The sequence below is a fragment of the Pongo pygmaeus genome, chromosome 19, assembly GCF_028885625.2.
Source record: "Pongo pygmaeus isolate AG05252 chromosome 19, NHGRI_mPonPyg2-v2.0_pri, whole genome shotgun sequence".
Taxonomy (NCBI): Eukaryota; Metazoa; Chordata; class Mammalia; order Primates; family Hominidae; genus Pongo; species Pongo pygmaeus.
Window position 1 is genome coordinate 20,368,419 of NC_072392.2, and position 17,530 is coordinate 20,385,948.

General features: G+C 47.9%; 1 non-coding gene and 1 pseudogene across 1 annotated transcript; both read right to left on the reverse strand.

Moving 5' to 3' along the window:
- Window positions 1-3,314: 3,314 nt before the first annotated feature.
- On the reverse strand, window positions 3,315-3,530 carry LOC129018573 (small nucleolar RNA U3). Its single transcript, XR_008495380.2, has one exon. It is a non-coding gene; the product is annotated as a small nucleolar RNA U3 (small nucleolar RNA).
- Window positions 3,531-11,816: 8,286 nt separating this feature from the next.
- On the reverse strand, window positions 11,817-12,045 carry LOC129018585 (small nucleolar RNA U3; annotated as a pseudogene).
- Window positions 12,046-17,530: the final 5,485 nt, after the last annotated feature.

Below are 17,530 nucleotides of genomic sequence, written 5' to 3' on the forward strand. Positions count from 1 at the left end.
ATCTCGGATGCCTTCTGCTGAGATTTTCTTGCTACGGCTGGCGGGCTGGCGTGTCCCCAAGAAACTTTCTCGCTTTCCGCACTGTCAGCGGTGGCTCTTGTCTTTTTTTCGCTCGGGGGGTTTTCCAAATTTTAGTCTTGGCGTGGGGAGGTCGTGCGTACGTCCTGTTGTCTCTTTTTGCACTTCGCATTCTGTGCTTTTCGCTGCGTCTTTCGTCGTCGTTTCCCGCCCGCCACCCCTACCCCCAGGCGGGGTCTCGGGATCATTTGTTCTGCCTGGCTCCCAGGGAGCCTGGAGTGCGATGGCGCGATCTTGAGGCTCATAGCAACATCTGCCTCCCGGGCTCAAGCGAGTCTTCTGCCTAAGCCCTCCCGAGTGGCCGGGGCTACGCACGCCACGCCCGGCTGCTTTTTTTTGTTGTTTGTTTGTTTTGTTTTAATTGTTTGTAGAAACGGGGTGTCACCATGTTAGCCAGGCTGGTCTCGAACTCCTGATCTCAGGTGATCCGCCCGCCTCGGCCTCCAGAAGTGCTGGGATTACAGGCGTGAGCCACCGCGCTCGGCCAGTGAAGACACACTATTTATTTATTTTATTTTAATTTTTGAGGCAGAGTTTCCCCTCTTGTTGCCCAGGCTGGAGTGCAAGGGCGCAATCTCAACTCGCCGCAACCTCCGCCTCCGGGGTTCAAGTGATTCTCCTGCCTCAGCCTCCACAATCACAGCTCACTGCAGCCTCGACCTCCCAGGCTCAAGCAATCCTGACCCACCTCGGCCTCCAGAGTAGCTCGGACTACAGGTGCCCACCACCATGTCTGGTTAATTATTTGTGTTTTTAGTAGAGATGGATTTTCGCCCTTACCAAGGCTGGTCTCGAACTCCTGGACTCCAGCGATCCTCCTGCCTCGGCCTCCCAAAGTCCTGGGATTACGTAAAGGCGTGAGCCACCGCGCCTGACTGAGAACTGTAAGAAATAAATTTGTGTTATTTAAGCCACAAAGTCTGTGTATTTTGTTATGGAGCCCAAGAAAAGACAAGCAGCTTCTTCTAAAACTAAACTTACTCTTTCCTTTTGATCAGAACTCGTGCCTCTTGGTGTCTACCCAAATTAGTTGAAAATGTATGTCCACACAAAAACCTGCACACCTATGTTTATAGCAGCTTTATCCATAATTGCCAAAACTTGGAACTCAGATGTTCCTAAATAGAGCCGGCGGCTGTGGCTTGTGTCTGTAATCCCTACTACTTGGGCAGCTGAGGCAGTCACTTGAGATCAGCAGTTTGAGACCAGTCTGGGCAACAGAGTGAGACCCCATCTTTATAAAAAATACTTTTAGGGCCGGGTGCGGGTGGCTCACGTCTGTAATCCCAGCACTTTAGGAGGCCAAGGCTGGTGGATCACCTGAGGTCAGGAGTTCGAGACAAGCCTGGCCAACATGGTGGAACATCTCTACTAAACATACAAAAATTACCCAGGCGTGGCGGCGCATGCCTGTAGTCCCAGCTACTTGGGAGGCTGAGGCAAGAGAATCGCTTGGAACTGGGAGGTGTAGGTTGCACTGAGTCCAGATTGTGCCATTGCACTCCAGCCTGCTTGAACTTGAGAGGCGGAGGTTGCAGTGAGCCAAGATCGCGGCACTGCATTCCAGCCTAGGTGACACAGCCAGACTCCTCAAAAAAAAAAAAAAAAAAAAAATGCTGGGATTACAGGCGTGAGCCACCGCGTGGCTGGGTGTAGTGGCTGACGCCTGTAATCCCAGCACTTTGGAAGGCCAATCCCTTGAGTTTACGAGCTTGAGACCAGCCTGGGCAATATGGGAAGACCCTGTCTCTAAAAAAAAATAAGACCGGGCACAGTGGTTGATGCCTATAATCCCACCACTTTGGGAGGCCAAGGCGGACGGATCACCTGAGGTCGAGAGTTCGAGACCAGCCTGACCAACATGGAGAAACCCTGTCTCTAATAAAATAAAATTACCCAGGCGTGGTCACGCATGCCTGTAATCCCAGCTACTCCTGAGGCTGAGGCAAGGGAATCGCTTGGACCCGGAAGGCGGGGTTGCGTTGAGTCCAGATTGTGTCACTGCATCCAGCCTGGACAAGAAGAGCAAAACTCCATCATCTCAAAAAAATAATAAAATTAAATGAAAAATATGTCTTCACTGGCCGAGCGCCGCGGTGGCTCACCACTGTAATCCCAGCACTTTCGGAGGCCAAGGCGGGTGGATCATGAGGTCAGGAATTCAAGAACAACCTGGCCAAGATAGTGAAACCTCATCTCTACTAAAAATAAAAAAACTCCCCGGCTGTGGTGGAAAAAGGTCAGGCGCGGTGGCTCACGCCTTTACGTAATCCCAGGACTTTGGGAGGCCGAGGCAGGAGGATCGCTGGAGTCCAGGAGTTCGAGACCAGCCTTGGTAAGGGCGAAAATCCATCTCTACTAAAAACACAAATAATTAACCAGACATGGTGGTGGGCACCTGTAGTCCGAGCTACTCTGGAGGCCGAGGTGGGTCAGGATTGCTTGAGCCTGGGAGGTCGAGGCTGCAGTGAGCTGTGATTGTGGAGGCTGAGGCAGGAGAATCACTTGAACCCCGGAGGCGGAGGTTGCGGCGAGTTGAGATTGCGCCCTTGCACTCCAGCCTGGGCAACAAGAGGGGAAACTCTGCCTCAAAAATTAAAATAAAATAAATAAATAGTGTGTCTTCACTGGCCGAGCGCGGTGGCTCACGCCTGTAATCCCAGCACTTCTGGAGGCCGAGGCGGGCGGATCACCTGAGATCAGGAGTTCGAGACCAGCCTGGCTAACATGGTGACACCCCGTTTCTACAAACAATTAAAACAAAACAAACAAACAACAAAAAAAAGCAGCCGGGCGTGGCGTGCGTAGCCCCGGCCACTCGGGAGGGCTTAGGCAGAAGACTCGCTTGAGCCCGGGAGGCAGATGTTGCTATGAGCCTCAAGATCGCGCCATCGCACTCCAGGCTCCCTGGGAGCCAGGCAGAACAAATGATCCCGAGACCCCGCCTGGGGGTAGGGGTGGCGGGCGGGAAACGACGACGAAAGACGCAGCGAAAAGCACAGAATGCGAAGTGCAAAAAGAGACAACAGGACGTACGCACGACCTCCCCACGCCAAGACTAAAATTTGGAAAACCCCCCGAGCGAAAAAAAGACAAGAGCCACCGCTGACAGTGCGGAAAGCGAGAAAGTTTCTTGGGGACACGCCAGCCCGCCAGCCGTAGCAAGAAAATCTCAGCAGAAGGCATCCGAGATTTACACACCCTGTTGCCTGCTATTGAACCGTCAAGAAAGAAAAACCACTCAGACCGCGTTCTCTCCCTCTTACTCTCCAATAAGAAGAGAAGAACGATCATCAATGGCTGACGGCAGTCGCAACGAAGCGACACCAAAAGCCGGCTTCACGCTCAGGAGAAAACGCTACGTCTCTTCCTCGTGGTTTTCGGTGCTCTACACGTTCAGAGAAACTTCTCTAGTAACGAACTATAGAAATGATCCCTGAAAGTATAGTCTTAACGTCCTGCTCCCAGCCTCTGCTGGGTCTACATCAGCCGCACACTTTTAACTGATGGCGAGATACTTTCGCTATTTCCGATGCCATTAGGAAACAAATAGGAAAATAGTTTGGCAATAACATCTTTTAGAATATTATCACTTGACAAATTTTGACGTTTTAGGTGGAAACGTAATTTTAAAAATTGTTTTAAGACGTTTAAAAGCAGGCATGCTTAATTAGCATAATACTGAATGACAGCCAATCACAAACTGAATTTTTGAAGCAGGAAGTGTTTGCTTCTGGTGCGGTGCGCCCGCCTGTAATCCGGGAATCCCAGCGTTTTGCGAGCCCACGCCCAGGCCCAGGAGGGAGGATCCTTTGTTCTATGAGTTCGACACCAGCCTAGGCAATATAGCGGAATCCCGTCTCTACCAAGCGCGGGGGAAAAAAATCAACAATGACCTGGGCGTGATGGCAGCGTCTGTAATCCCAGCTACTCGGTAGGCTGAAGCGGGATGATCGTTTGAGTCAGGGAAGCTGGCTGAGTTCAAAGCTGCAGTGAGCTCTGATCAGTCACCCCACTGCCCCCCAGCCTGGGAGACAGAGTGAGATCTTGACTCTTAAGAACAATTTTTTTTAGGGGGGATGGTATAAAATAGATACAAAATTTACCATTTTAACCATTTTTCACATATACAACTCAGTGGCATTAAGTACATTCATGTAGCCATTGGCATGTAACCATCACCGTTATTTATCTCCAGTACTTTTTCGACATCCCAAACTGAAACTCTACCCATAAAACAAACTTCCCTTTCCTCCCTCTGCCCAGACCCTTTTAACCACTATTCTACTTTCTGTCTCTATGAATTTGATTCTTGTAGGTGCCTCTAAAAGTGGAAACATGCAATATTGTCCTTTTGTGTCTGGCTTATTTCACTTAGAATGACGTTTTCCAGGTTCATTCATGTTGTAACATGTTGCAGAATTTCACTCCTTTTTCAGGCTGGAGTGCAACGATGCATGACGTGACAGCTCACTGCAGCCGTGACCTCCAGGGCTCAGGTGATCCTCCCACGTCAGCCGCCTGAGTAGCTGGGATTATAGGCACATGCCATCACGCTCGGCTAATTTTTTGTATTTTTTGTAGGGAGGGGGTTTCACCACATTGCCCAGGATGGTCTTGAACTCTTGGGCTCAAGGGATCCACCCGCCTCGGCCTCTCAAAAGTGTGGGACTACAGGCGTGAGCCACCACGCCCAGCGGTTTTCTTAATTACATTTTTGAATTGTTCCTTGCTAGTGTATAAAAACACAACTGGACCAGGCGCAGTGGCTCACGCCTGTCATCCTAGCACTTTGGGAGGCCGAGGCGGGTGGATCACCAGGTCAGGAGATCAAGACCAACCTGGTCAACATGGTGAAACCTCGTCTCTACTAAAAATACAAAGATTGGCCGGGCGTGGTGGCGCGCGCGCCTGTAATCCCAGCTACTGGGGAGGCTGAGGCAGGAGAATTGCTTGAACCCTGGAGGCAGAGGCTGCAGTGAGCCAAGATCGCGCCACTGCACTCCAGCCTGGGTGACAGAGCAAGACTCCGTCTCAAAACAAAACAAAAAAAACACATTGACTAGCAGACTAGCAGACTAGCAGTGGTAAAAGTGAACCTCTGCGTCTTGTTCCTGAACTTAGGGGGAAAGCTTTTAGTCTTTCGCCCTTAAGTGTGATGGTAACTGTGGGTTTTTCACAAATACCTTTTATAATGTTGAGGCAAATCCCCTTGTTTCATAGTTTTCTCTATGTTTTAATGATGAAATGTCAGAATTTCTTGGACGCTTTTTCTGTGTCAGCTGGAATGACTGTTTTTTTCCCTTTGTTCTAGTAATGCGGTATATTACATTAACGGATTTTCTTATGTTGAACCACCCCCTGCGTTCCTGGGATAAATCCCTCCCATCCCCTCAGCTGTAGCACCTGGTTAACGCCTTCTTCCTTGGCAATAATCGTTGTTTTATGGTATGAGGCCACCACTTCTCCTGTTGTCCTTCCCAGTTTCTCCCCAACCTCCCCTTTTCCCTAGTTTATAAGACAGGAGAAAATGGAGAAAGCAAAAAGTTGAAAAGAAACAGAAGTAAGATAAATAGCTAGACGACCTTGGCGCCACCACCTGGCCCTGGTGGTTAAAATAATAATAATATTAACCCCTGACCAAAACTACTGGTGTTATCTGTACATTCCAGACATTGTATGAGAAAGCACTGTAAAACTTTTTGTACTGTTAGCTGATGTATGTAGCCCCCAGTCACGTTCCTCACGCTTACTTGATCTATTATGACTTTTTCACGTAGACCCCTTAGAGTTGTAAGCCCTTACAAGGGCTAGGAATTTCTTTTTCGGGGAGCTCGGCTCTTAAGACACGAGTCTGCCGACACTCCCGGCCGAATAAAAAAACCTCTTCCTTCTTTAATCCGGTGTCTGAGGAGTTTTGTCTGCGACTCGTCCTGCTACAGTTTCAGTGATTGGCTTTCTGTGAGGTGAGCAGCAGGCCCTAGATGGAACCCCTGGTGTTTGAGTAACACCAGGATGGCCAGTAGCCTACAGATGCTGGAGGAGTCAAGGAAGGATCCCCCTTCGAGGCTTCAACAGTTTGATTCCTGACTTTGAGCCTTCATAACTGCGAGAGAATAATTTCTGTTTTGACAGAGTTTCACTTCATCACCCAGGCTGGAGCGCAGTGGCATGATCTGGGCTCACTGCAACCTCTGCCTCCTGAGTTCAAGTGATTGTCGTGCCTCAGCCTCCTGAGTAGCTGGGATTACAGGCATGCGCCACGACGCCTGGCTAATTTTTGTATTTTTAGTAGAGACGGGGTTTCGCCATGTTGGCCAGGATGGTCTGGATCTCCTGACCTCAAGTGATCTGCCCGCCTTGGCTTCCCAAAGTGCTGGGATTACAGGTGTGAGCCACCGCCTGTGGCCTTGGGAGATGATTTTTTTTTTTTTTTTTTTGAGATGGAGTATCGCTCTTGTTGCCCAGGCTAGAGTGCAATGGCACCATCTCGGCTCACAGCAACCTCTGCCTCCCGGGTTCAAGCCATTCTCCTGGCTCAGCCTCCGGAGTAGCTGGGATTACAGGCATGCACCACCACGCCCAGCTAATTTTGTATTTTTAGTAGAGACGGGGTTTCTCCATGTTGGTCAGGCTGGTCTCGAACTCCGGACCTCAGGTGGTCCGCCCGCCTCCGCCTCCCAAAGTGCTGGGATTACAGGCGTGAGCCACCGCGCCTGGCCTGGAGATGATGTTTTTTTTGAGATGGAGTCTCCCTCTGTCACCCAGGCTAGAGTGCAGGGGCGCGATCTCCGCCCACTGCAAGCTCCGCCTCCCGGGTTCACGCCATTCTCCTGCCTCAGCCTCCCGAGTAGCTGGGACTACAGGCGCCCACCACCAAGCCCGGCTAATTTTTTCCATTTTTTAGTGGAGACAGGGTTTCACCGTGTTAGCCAGGATGGTCTCGATCTCCTGACCTCGTGATCCGCCCGCCTCGGCCTCCCAAAGTGCTGGGATGACAGGCATAAGCCACCGCACCTGGCCGGGAGATGATCTTAAGAAACAGTGACAAGGGAGTAGGATGGGGAAAATAGTCACCAAAGGGCATTGTTATTAAGTAAATTACTGCTACAGGTAACTGGGTCTTAATCCTGTCAGGGAATTCTGGGAGACAGGGTAGAACACAGGTGTTATCTGCTGCCGCTTAATGAACCACCCCATACTTAAGGTTTTTTTTGTTTTTGGTTTTTTTTCACTTTAGGAAATATCCCTGAGTCATAACTTGTGGTGTAAAACTCTCATTAATTGTTTATTACGTCTCTTGGTTCTGGTGATTGCCTCGGCTCAGCTAAATGGTGCCTGCCTCGGGTCTTTCTTGTGGTTACTGTCAGATGGAGGGTGGGGACGGAGACCACAAGTGAAGACCACTCCCATGTCTGATGGCCGGTGCTGTCTGTCTATCAGCTGAGACCTCAGTGGGGCTTTCAGGTAGCCTCTGCATGTGGCCTGGCCCTCCTCACAGGATGGTGGCAGGGTTCCAAGAGTGAGTTTTCCAGAGAGAGGGTGGACACTGCTCATGACCTAGCCTTGAAGTTCACACAGCGTCACTTCTGTTGCGTTCCATTTCTTTTTCTTTTCTCTTCTCTTCTCTTCCTTTCCTTTCCTTTCTCTTTCTTTCTTTCTTTTTTTTTTTTTTTTTTTTTTTTTTTGACAGAGTCTTGCTCTGTCACCCAGGCTGGAATACAGTGGCGCGACCTCGACTCACTGCAAGCTCTGCCTCCCGGAGCCATTCTCCTGCCTCAGCCTCCCGAGTAGCTGGGACTACAGGCGCCCGCCACCACGCCCGGCTAATTTTTTGTACTTTTAGTAGAGACGGGGTTTCACTGTGTTAGCTAGGATGGTCTGGATCTCCTGACCTCATGATCTGCCCGCCTTGGCCTCCCAAAGTGCTGGGATTACAGGCGTGAGCTACCGCGCCCGGCTCGCCCTTCCTTTCTTTCTTTCTCTCTTTCTTTCTTTCCTCCTTTCCTTCCTTCTTTCCTTTCTTTCTCTCTCCCTTTCTCTTTCTTTCCTCCTTTCTTTCTCTCTCTCTCTCTTTCTTTCTTTCTTTCTTTCTCTCTCTCTTTCTCTCCCTTTCTCTCTCTCTCTTTCTTTCTTCTTTTCTTTGCTTGTTCTTTCTCTTTCTTTCGAGACAGGGTCTCACTCTCCCAGAGATAAACCCAAACAATTATGGCCAATTGATTCTCCGCAAAGGGGCCAAGGACCATCTCTTCAAGGACAAAGGGGCAAAAGAACAGCCACTTTAATCAACGGTATTGGTAAAATTGTATACCCACATGCAGAACACATTGGATCCTTATCTTACACAGTATACAGAAATCAACTTCCTTTGTTTCTTTATTTAAAAGTTTTATTTTACAATTTATTTTAAAAGGCAGGGTCTCTGTTGCCCAGGCTGAAATGCAGTGGTGCAATCTTGGCTCACTGCAGCCTCGACTTCCCAGGCTCAAGAGGTCCTCCCACCTCAGCCTCCCAAGTAGCTGGGACTACAGGCATGCTCCATCGTACCTGGCTGATTTTTGTATTTTTTTGTAAAGACAGCGTCTCACCATGTAGCCCAGGCTGGTCTCAAACTCCTGAGCTCAAACAATCTACGAGCGTCAGCCTCCCAAAGTGCTGGGATTACAGAGGTGCACCATTGCACCCGACCGCATTCCATTCTTTGTGTTTTTTTTGTTTTTCTGAGACAAAGTCTCACTCTGACACCCAGGCTGGAGTGCAGTGGCGTGATCTCGGTTCACTGCAACCTCTGCCTCCCGGGTTCAAGCGATTCTTGTGCCTCAGCCTCCTGAGTAGCTGGGACTACAGCCATGTACCACCACGCCCGGCTAATTTTTGTATTTTTGGTAGAGACAGGGTCTCACCATGTTGGCCAGGCTGGTCTCGAACTCCTGACCTCAAGTGATCTGCCTGCCTCGGCCTCCCAAAGTGCTGACATTACAGGCATGAGCCACTGTGCCCACCAGCCACATTCCATGTCTTTGGAGCCTGTCATTAAGACCAGCCCTTACCGAGTGTGGCATTGGAGTCCACCTTTTGATGGGAAGAGAGTCAAGGTCCAAGACCGGTCTTGGAGTGTCTACCCCCAGATTTTGTTATGGGAGATAGAAATAAACCCTTCTCTTGTATAAATCATTGGTATTTTTTTTTCTTAATAGGTTGAGAATCTAATCCTGGTACCCCATCTTCTCTCCATCCTGAGAAAGCTTTGCCTGCTCTCCTTACTCTCGTCATCATCGACCTCTTCACCTTAAGTGGGTTCCATTAGAATTTTAATTTTATTTTATTTTATTTTATTTTATTTTATTTTATTTATTTTTAGAGATGGGGTCTCGCTCTGTCGCCCAGGCTCTGGAGTGCAGTGGCGCAAACTCGGCTCACTGCAAGCTCCGCCTCCCGGGTTCACGCCATTCTCCTGCCTCAGCCTCCCGAGTAGCTGGGACTACAGGTGCCCGCCACCAGGCCCGGCTGATTTTTTTGTATTTGTAGTAGAGACGGGGTTTCACTGTGTTAGCCAGGATGGTCTCGATCTCCTGACCTCGTGATCCACCTGCCTCGGCCTCCCAAAGTGCTGGGATTACAGGCGTGAGCCACCGCGCCAGGCTACATTAGAATTTTTATAAGAGCAGGAAGACTTTCCTTTTAAGTGGCGCCGCCTTTCAGCCCAGCAGCCCAAAGCCCATAGACAGCAAAGATAAGCAGCAAATCTTTTGCTCTGAGAGGCAAGGGTGAAAGAAATAGAGTCAGAAGAAAATTAAACCAAGAGCCACCTGTGTACTGTAAGTCCAGTGAAATACTTAGGTGTGTCATATGTTGTTTAAAAACACGTGAGGGAAAAAGCGATAGCACTGCAAGGAGAAACTATTATAGTTGGCGACTTCAATGTCCCTCTATCAGAAACAGACAGATCCAGCAGGCAGAAAATCCATAACTCAGTAACACCCTCTATAACTGGATATAATGGAAACCTATAGACTATTTCCTACAATGACAGCAGAAAAAAAAGAAAAGAAAAACACTTTGGTTTTTCCTGTATCTTAGGCTGGAGAGCAGTGGCATGATCACAGCTCACTGCAGCCTTGAACTCCTGGGCTCCGGAGATCCTCCCGCCTCAGCATCCTGTCTAGTTGGAACTACGGGTGTGCACCTGGCCAATTTTCTTTCTTTTTTTAAAATTTTTTTCATCCTGGAGCTCAAAATGTCATAATTTTTAAAAATTACTTTTCTGTAGAGATGGGATCTTGCTATGTTGCCCAGGCTAGTCTTGAACTCTTGGCCTCAAGCAATCCTCCTACTTCGGCCTCCCAAAGTTCTAGGATTACAGGTGTGAGCCTGAGTCACCATGCCCAACCACAGATTTTTTTTATTTTTTGAGACGGAGTTTCGCTCTTGTTGCCCAGGCTGGAGTGTAATGGCATGATCTCAGCTCACCGCAACCTCCCACCTCCCGGGTTCAAGCGATTCTCCTGCCTCAGCTTCCCGAGTAGCTGGGATTACAGGCATGCGCCACCATGCCTGGCTAATTTTGTATTTTTAGTAGAGATGGGGTTTCACCATGTTGGCCAGGAAAGTGTTGATCTCCAGACCTTGTGATCCGCCCGCCTTGGCCTCCCAAAGTGCTGGGATTACAGGCATGACAAATAACATGTTTTTTAAAGTATCTGTAGGCTGGGCACGGTGGCTCACGCCTGTAATCCCAGCACTTTGGGAAGCCGAGGCAGGTGGATCACTTGAGGTCAGGAGTTTGAGACCAGCCTGGCCAACATGGTGAAACCCATCTCTACTAAAAATACAAAAGTCAGCCGGGAGTGGTGGCACGCGCCTATAGTCCCAGCTACTTGGGAGGCTAAGGCAGGAGAATCGCTTGAACCCGCGAGGCGGAGGTTGCAGTGAGCCAAGATGGCACCATTGCACTCCAGCCTGGGGGACCAAGCGAGACTCCATCTGAAAAAAAAGAAAAAAGCTGATTTTTAATTTTACTAAAGAAACATAAAAGAAATAAGCATAGCACTTAGGAGCGATTAGGAGAAAACTAAATTGCTTTCCTTTGTAACTCTCTAAAGAGAGCCAACTACATTGTTGGTTGTATCCCATTGCTCAAAATACAGGAACAACAAGTCTTTCGAATTAGGGAAACTCAGGTAGACTCCTACTGCTATCAAATGCTACCGATTCCAAAAATGGCAAATTTAAAAAAAAACAAAACCGGGGGCACGTCGGGCACGGTGGCTCATGCCTGTAATCTCAGCACTTTTGGAGGCCGAGGCGGGAGGATCACGAGGTCAGGAGTTCGAGACCAGCTTGACCAATATGGTGAAACCCCGTCTCTACTAAAAATAGAAAAAATTAGCCAGGTGTGGTGGTACGAGCCTGTAATCCCAGCTACTCAGGAGGCTGAGGTAGGAAAATCGCCTAGGGTTGGTGACCGGGGAGAAAAAGTACAACTTAAAAAAAAAAACAAAAAAAAAAACAAGGGCAAAAGAAGCAGCGGGCGGGAAGAAACGGAAAATTAGATAAAACATATCACAGAATCCCCTCTGTCAAGACTAGGATTGAAAAATCACCGAGGCAAAATACCAGGTTTACTACCACCAAAATAAAAGGACAGAACTTGCGAGTAGACGAAAACAACTCATTAATGAGAGAAAAAAACAACAGCCGCTAAACCGTTACGAGTGGTTAAACCATTTACAAAGAAAACCATTCAGATGGCGTTTTTTCCCCTCTTACCCTCCAAACAGTCGTAAAGGACGGTCGTCAATGACAGTCAGCAGTTAACACTAAGGTAGCTGCCAAAAGTCAGTTTTACACTCAGCAAAAAACACTACGTTTTTTCTCGTGGCTTACCGGTATTCCGCACATTCAAAAAAAAAAAAACCTTTTACTAATAACGAACTACACGACACATACTTCCTAAAATATAGTCTTAATTCTTTTCTTACAGCCTCTGCTGGGTCCACATCTGCCACACACTTTTAACTGATGGCGAGATACTTTCGCCATTTCCGATTCCATTAGGAAATAAATAGAAAAATAGTTTGGTAATAACATCTTCCCGAATATCATCACGTAACGACACATATTAACGTTTCAGGTGGAAACATAATTTAAAAAAAATTGTTTTAAAAATTAATTTAAATTAACGTTTCAGGTAGAAACATAATTTTAAAACATTGTCTTAAAAATTTATTTAAATTAAACTAAATTAATTAAAGACTACTTAATTAGCATAATACTGAATGACAGCCGATCACAACCTGAATTTTTAAAGCGGGAAGTGTTTGCTCCTGGTGTGCTGCGCCAGCCTGTAATCCGGTAATCCCAGCGTTTTGGGAGCCCACGCCCAGGCCCAGGCCGGAGGATCCTTTGTTCTGAGTTGGAGACCAGCCCAGGCAATATAGCGGAATCCGGTCTCTACCAAGGGGAAAACAAAAATAATAATAAAAATTAGGCCGGGCGCGGTGGCTCAAGCCTGTAATCCCAGCACTTTGGGAGGCCAAGGTGGGCGGATCACCTGAGGTTGGGAGTTCGAGACCAGACTGACCAACATGGAGAAACACCGTCTCTACTAAAAATACAAAATTAGCTGGGCATGGTGGGGCATGTCTGTAATCCCAGCTACTTAGCAGGCTGAGGCAGGAGAATCGCTTGAAGCCGGGAGGCAGAGGTTGCGGTGCGCCGAGATCGTGCCACTGCACTCCAGCTTGGGTGACAAGAAAAACTCCTCAAAAAAACAAACAAACAAGAAACCACACAACTGGTTTTTGTGAGTTGATCTTGTGTCCTGAAACTTTGCTGAATTTGCTTATTAGCTCTAGTAATTTTTGTGTATGTATTCTTCGGGATTTTCTGTATTTATAGAGATGGTTTTATTTCTTCTTCCCCAATTTGATGCCTCTTATTGCTTTTTCTTACCTAAAGGCTCTGGCTAAAATTTCTAGTAAAATGTTAGGCCGGGCGCGGTGGCTCACACCTGTAATTCCAGCACTTTGGGAGGCCGAGGCGGAGGGATCACGAGGTCAGGAGATCGAGACCATACTGGCTAACATGGTGAAACCCCATGTCGAATAAAAATACAAAAAAAATTAGCCAGGCGTGGTGGCACGAGCCTGTAGTCCCAGCTACTCGGGAGGCTGAGGCAGGAGAATCGCTTCAACCCAGGAGGCGGAGGTTGCAGTGAGCTAAGATTGTGCCACTGCACTCCAGCCTGGGCAACAGAGTGAGACTCTGTCTCAAAAAAAAAAAAAGAAAAAAAAATGTTGACTAGGCCGGGCATGGTGGCTCACACCTGTAATCCCAGCATTTTGGGAGGCTGAGGCAGAGGAATCACGAGGTCAGGAGATCAAGACCATTCTGGCCAACGTGGTGAAACCCCGTCTCTACTAAAAATACAAAAATTAGCCAGGCGTGGCAGTATGCACCTATAGTCCCAGCTACTGGGGAGGCTGAGGCAGGAGAATTGCTTGAACTCGGGAGGCAGAGGCTGCAGTGAGCCAAGATCGCGCCACTGCACTCCAGCCTGGGCAACAGAGCAAGACTCCCTCTCAAAAACAAAACAAAACAAACAAAACAAAAAAAACATCGAGTAGCAGTGGTAAAAGTGAACCTCTGTTCCTGAACTTAGGGGGAAAGCTTTCAGTCTTTCACCATTAAGTATGATAACTGTGGGTTTTTCACAAATACCTTTTATAATATTGAGGCAAATCCCCTCATTTCATAGTTTCCTCTATGTTTTAATGATGAAATGTTAGAATTTCTTGGGTGCTTTTTCTGTGTCAGCTGGAATGACTGTTTTTTCCCCTTTGTTCTAGTAATGCGGTACATTACGTTAACGGATTTTCTTACGTTGAACCACCCCCTGCATTCCCGGGATAAATCCCTCCCATCCCCTCAGCTGTAGCACCTGGTTAAAGCCTTCTTCCTTGGCAATAATCGTTGTTTCAGTGATTGGCTTTCTGTGAGGTGAGCAGCAGGCCCTAGATGGAACCCCTGGTGTTTGAGTAACACCAGGATGGCCAGTAGCCTCCAGACGCTGGAGGAGTCAAGGAAGGATCCCCCTTCGAGGCTTCAACAGTTTGATTCCTGACTTTGAGCCTCCAGAACTGCGAGAGAATAATTTCTGTTTTGACAGAGTTTCACTTCATCACCCAGGCTGGAGTGCAGTGGCATGATCTGGGCTCACTGCAACCTCTGCCTCCTGAGTTCAAGTGATTCTCGTGCCTCAGCCTCCTGAGTAGCTGGGATTACAGGCACGCGCCACCACGCCTGGCTAATTTTTGTATTTTTAGTAGAGACAGGGTTTTGCCATGTTGGCCAGTCTGGTCTTGAACTCCTGACCTCAAGTGATCTGCCTGCCTTGGCCTCCCAAAGTGCTGGGATTATAGGCGCAAGCCATCATGGCTGGCCTAATTTCTGTTCTTCTTTTTTTTTTTGAGACGAAGTTTCGCTCTTGTTGCCCAGGCTGGAATGCAGCTCTTGGTGTCTACCCAAATGAGTTGAAAACGTATGTCCACACAAGCCTGCAAACATATGTTTATAGCGGCTTTATCCATAATTGCCAAAACTTGGAACTAAGATGTTCCTAAATAGAGCCGGGGGCAGTGGCTTGTGTCTGTAATCCCTGCAACTTGGGCAGCTGAGGCAGGCAGTAACTTGAGATCAGGGGTTTGAGACCAGCCTGGGCAACAGAGGGAGACCCCATCTCTATAAAAAAAATACTTTTAGGGTCGGGCGTGGTGGCTCATGTGTGTAATCTGACCACTTTGGGAGGCTAAGGCGGGTGGATCACCTGAGGTCAGGAGTTTGTCACCAGCCTGGCCAACATGTTGAAACCCCATCTCTACTAAAAATACAAAAAATTATCTGGGCGTGGTGGCGGGCTCCCATAATTCCAGCGATTCAGAAGGCTGAGGCAGGAGAATCACTTGAACCCAGGAGGTGGAGGTTGCAGTGAGCAGAGATCTTGCCATTGTACTCCAGCCTGGGCAGCAAGAGCAAGATACCATCTCAAAACAAAAAACAAAAAACTTAAAAAAAAATAGACTGGGTGCGGTGCCTCATGCCAGTAATCCCAGCACTTTGGGAGGCTGAGGCAGGTGGATCAGGAGGTCAGAAGATCAAGACCACCCTGGCTAACATGGTGAAACCCCATCTCTAACAAAAATACAAAAATTACCCGGGCGTGGCAGTGCGTGTCTGTAGTTCCAGCTACTTGGGAGGCTGAAACAGGAGAACTGCTTGAACCGCGGAGGCAGAGAGTGCAGTGAGTTGAGATCGCGTCACTGCACTCTAGCCTGGGAGACTCTGTCTCAAAAAAAAAAAAAAAGGAAAGTAAAAGAAAATAAAAAAAGAAAAACCCCAAAGGCAAAACACTACAAAAGGCAGAAAAAGAGTGGAAGACAAAAATGGAAACAAAGGCAACAAATAGAAAACAGTAAAAACAAAAAAAGGCAGCTATTAATCCAATTATATCAACATCCCTTTGCATATCAATGGTCCAGATAAACCAATTAAAAGACGGAGATTGTCAGAGTGAGCAAAAAACAAGATGTAACTATATGTTGCTTACAAGAACTACACTTTAAAGACGTATGTATTAAAAGCAAATGGATAAAGAAAGATCTACTATGCCAACACTAATCAAAAGAAAGCAGGAGTCTCTATATTAATTTCAGACAGTACAGGCTTCAGAGCAAGGAAAGTCATCAGGAATAGGGCAGGCACAGTGGCTCACACCTGTAATCCCAGCACTTTGGGAGGCCAAGGCGGGCAGATCACCTGAGGCCAGGAGTTCAAGACCAGGCTGGCCAACATGACAAAACCCTGTCTTTACTAAAAATACAAAAATTAGCGGGGTGTGGTAGCACTTGCCTGTAATCCCAGCTACTCTGCGGGCTGAGGCACGGGAATCGCTTGAACTCAGGAGGCAGAGGTTGCAGTGAGCCAAGATCCCTGCCCTCCAGCCTGGTTGACAGAGACCTTGTCTGAAAAACAAAAAGAAAAGAAAAGGAAGTCATCCGGGATAAGGACAGGGCATTACATAATGATTAAGGAGTCAATGCTCAAAGAAGACATAACAGTCCTTAACATGTATGATCCTAACAACAGAACATCAAAACATGTGAGGCAAAAGTGACAGCACTGCAAGGAGAAACTATTATAGTTGGCGACTTCAATGTCCCTCTATCAGAAACAGACAGATCCAGCAGGCAGAAAATCCGTAACTCATTAAAACCCTCTATAACTGGATATAATGGAAACCTATAGACTATTTCATACAATGACAGCAGAAAAAAAAGAAAAGAAAAACTCTTTGGTTTTTCCCATATCTTAGGCTGGAGAGCAGTGGCACGATCACAGCTCACTGCAGCCTTGAACTCCTGGGCTCAGGAGATCCTCCTGCCTCAGCACCCTGACTAGTTGGGACTACAGGTGTGCACTAACACACCTGGCCAATTTTCTTTCTTTCTTTTCTTTTTTTTTTTTTTTTTTTTGAGAGAGAGTCTTGCTCTGTCGCCCAGGCTGGAGTACAGTGGCACAATCTCGGCTCACTGCAAGCTCCGAGAATGGAGAATGGTTCACGCCATTCTCCTGCCTCAGCCTCCCGAGTAGCTGGGACTACAGGCACCCGCCACCATGCCCGGCTAATTTTTTGTATTTTTAGGATTTCACCGTGTTACCCAGGATGGTCTTGATCTCCTGACCTTGTGATCCGCCCACTTCGGCCTCCCAAAGTGCTGGGATTACAGGCGTGAGCCACCGCGCCCAGCCTTTCTTTCTTTTCAAATTTTTTTCATCATGGAGCTCAAAATGTCATAATTTTTTAAAATTTACTTTTCTGTAGAGATGGGATCTTGCTATGTTGCCCAGGCTAGTCTTGAACTCCTGGCCTCAAGCAATCCTCCTACCTCGGCCTCCCAAAGTTCTAGGATTATAGGTGTGAGCCTGAGTCACCATGCCTAACCACAAATATATATTTTTATTTTTTGAGACAGAGTTTCACTCTTCTTGTCCAGGCTGGAGTGTAATGGCATGATCTCAGCTCACTGCAACCTCCGCCTCCCGGGTTCAAGCAATTCTCCTGCCTCAGCCTCCCGAGAAGCTGGGATTACAGGCATGCGCCACCATGCCTGGCTAATTTTGTATTTTTAGTAAAGATGGGGTTTCTCCATGTTGGTGAGGCTGGTCTCCAACTCCCGACCTCAGGTGATCCGCCCGCCTTGGCCTCCCAAAGTGCTGGGATTACAGGCGTGAGCCACCAAGCCTGGCCCAAATAAAATGTGGTGTTTTTTTGTTTGTTTGTTTGTTTGATATGGAGTCTTGCTATGTAGCCCAGGCTGGAGTGCAGTGGCACGATCTCGGTTCACTGCAACCTCTGCCTCCTGGGTTCAGGCGATTCTCCTGCCTCAGCCTC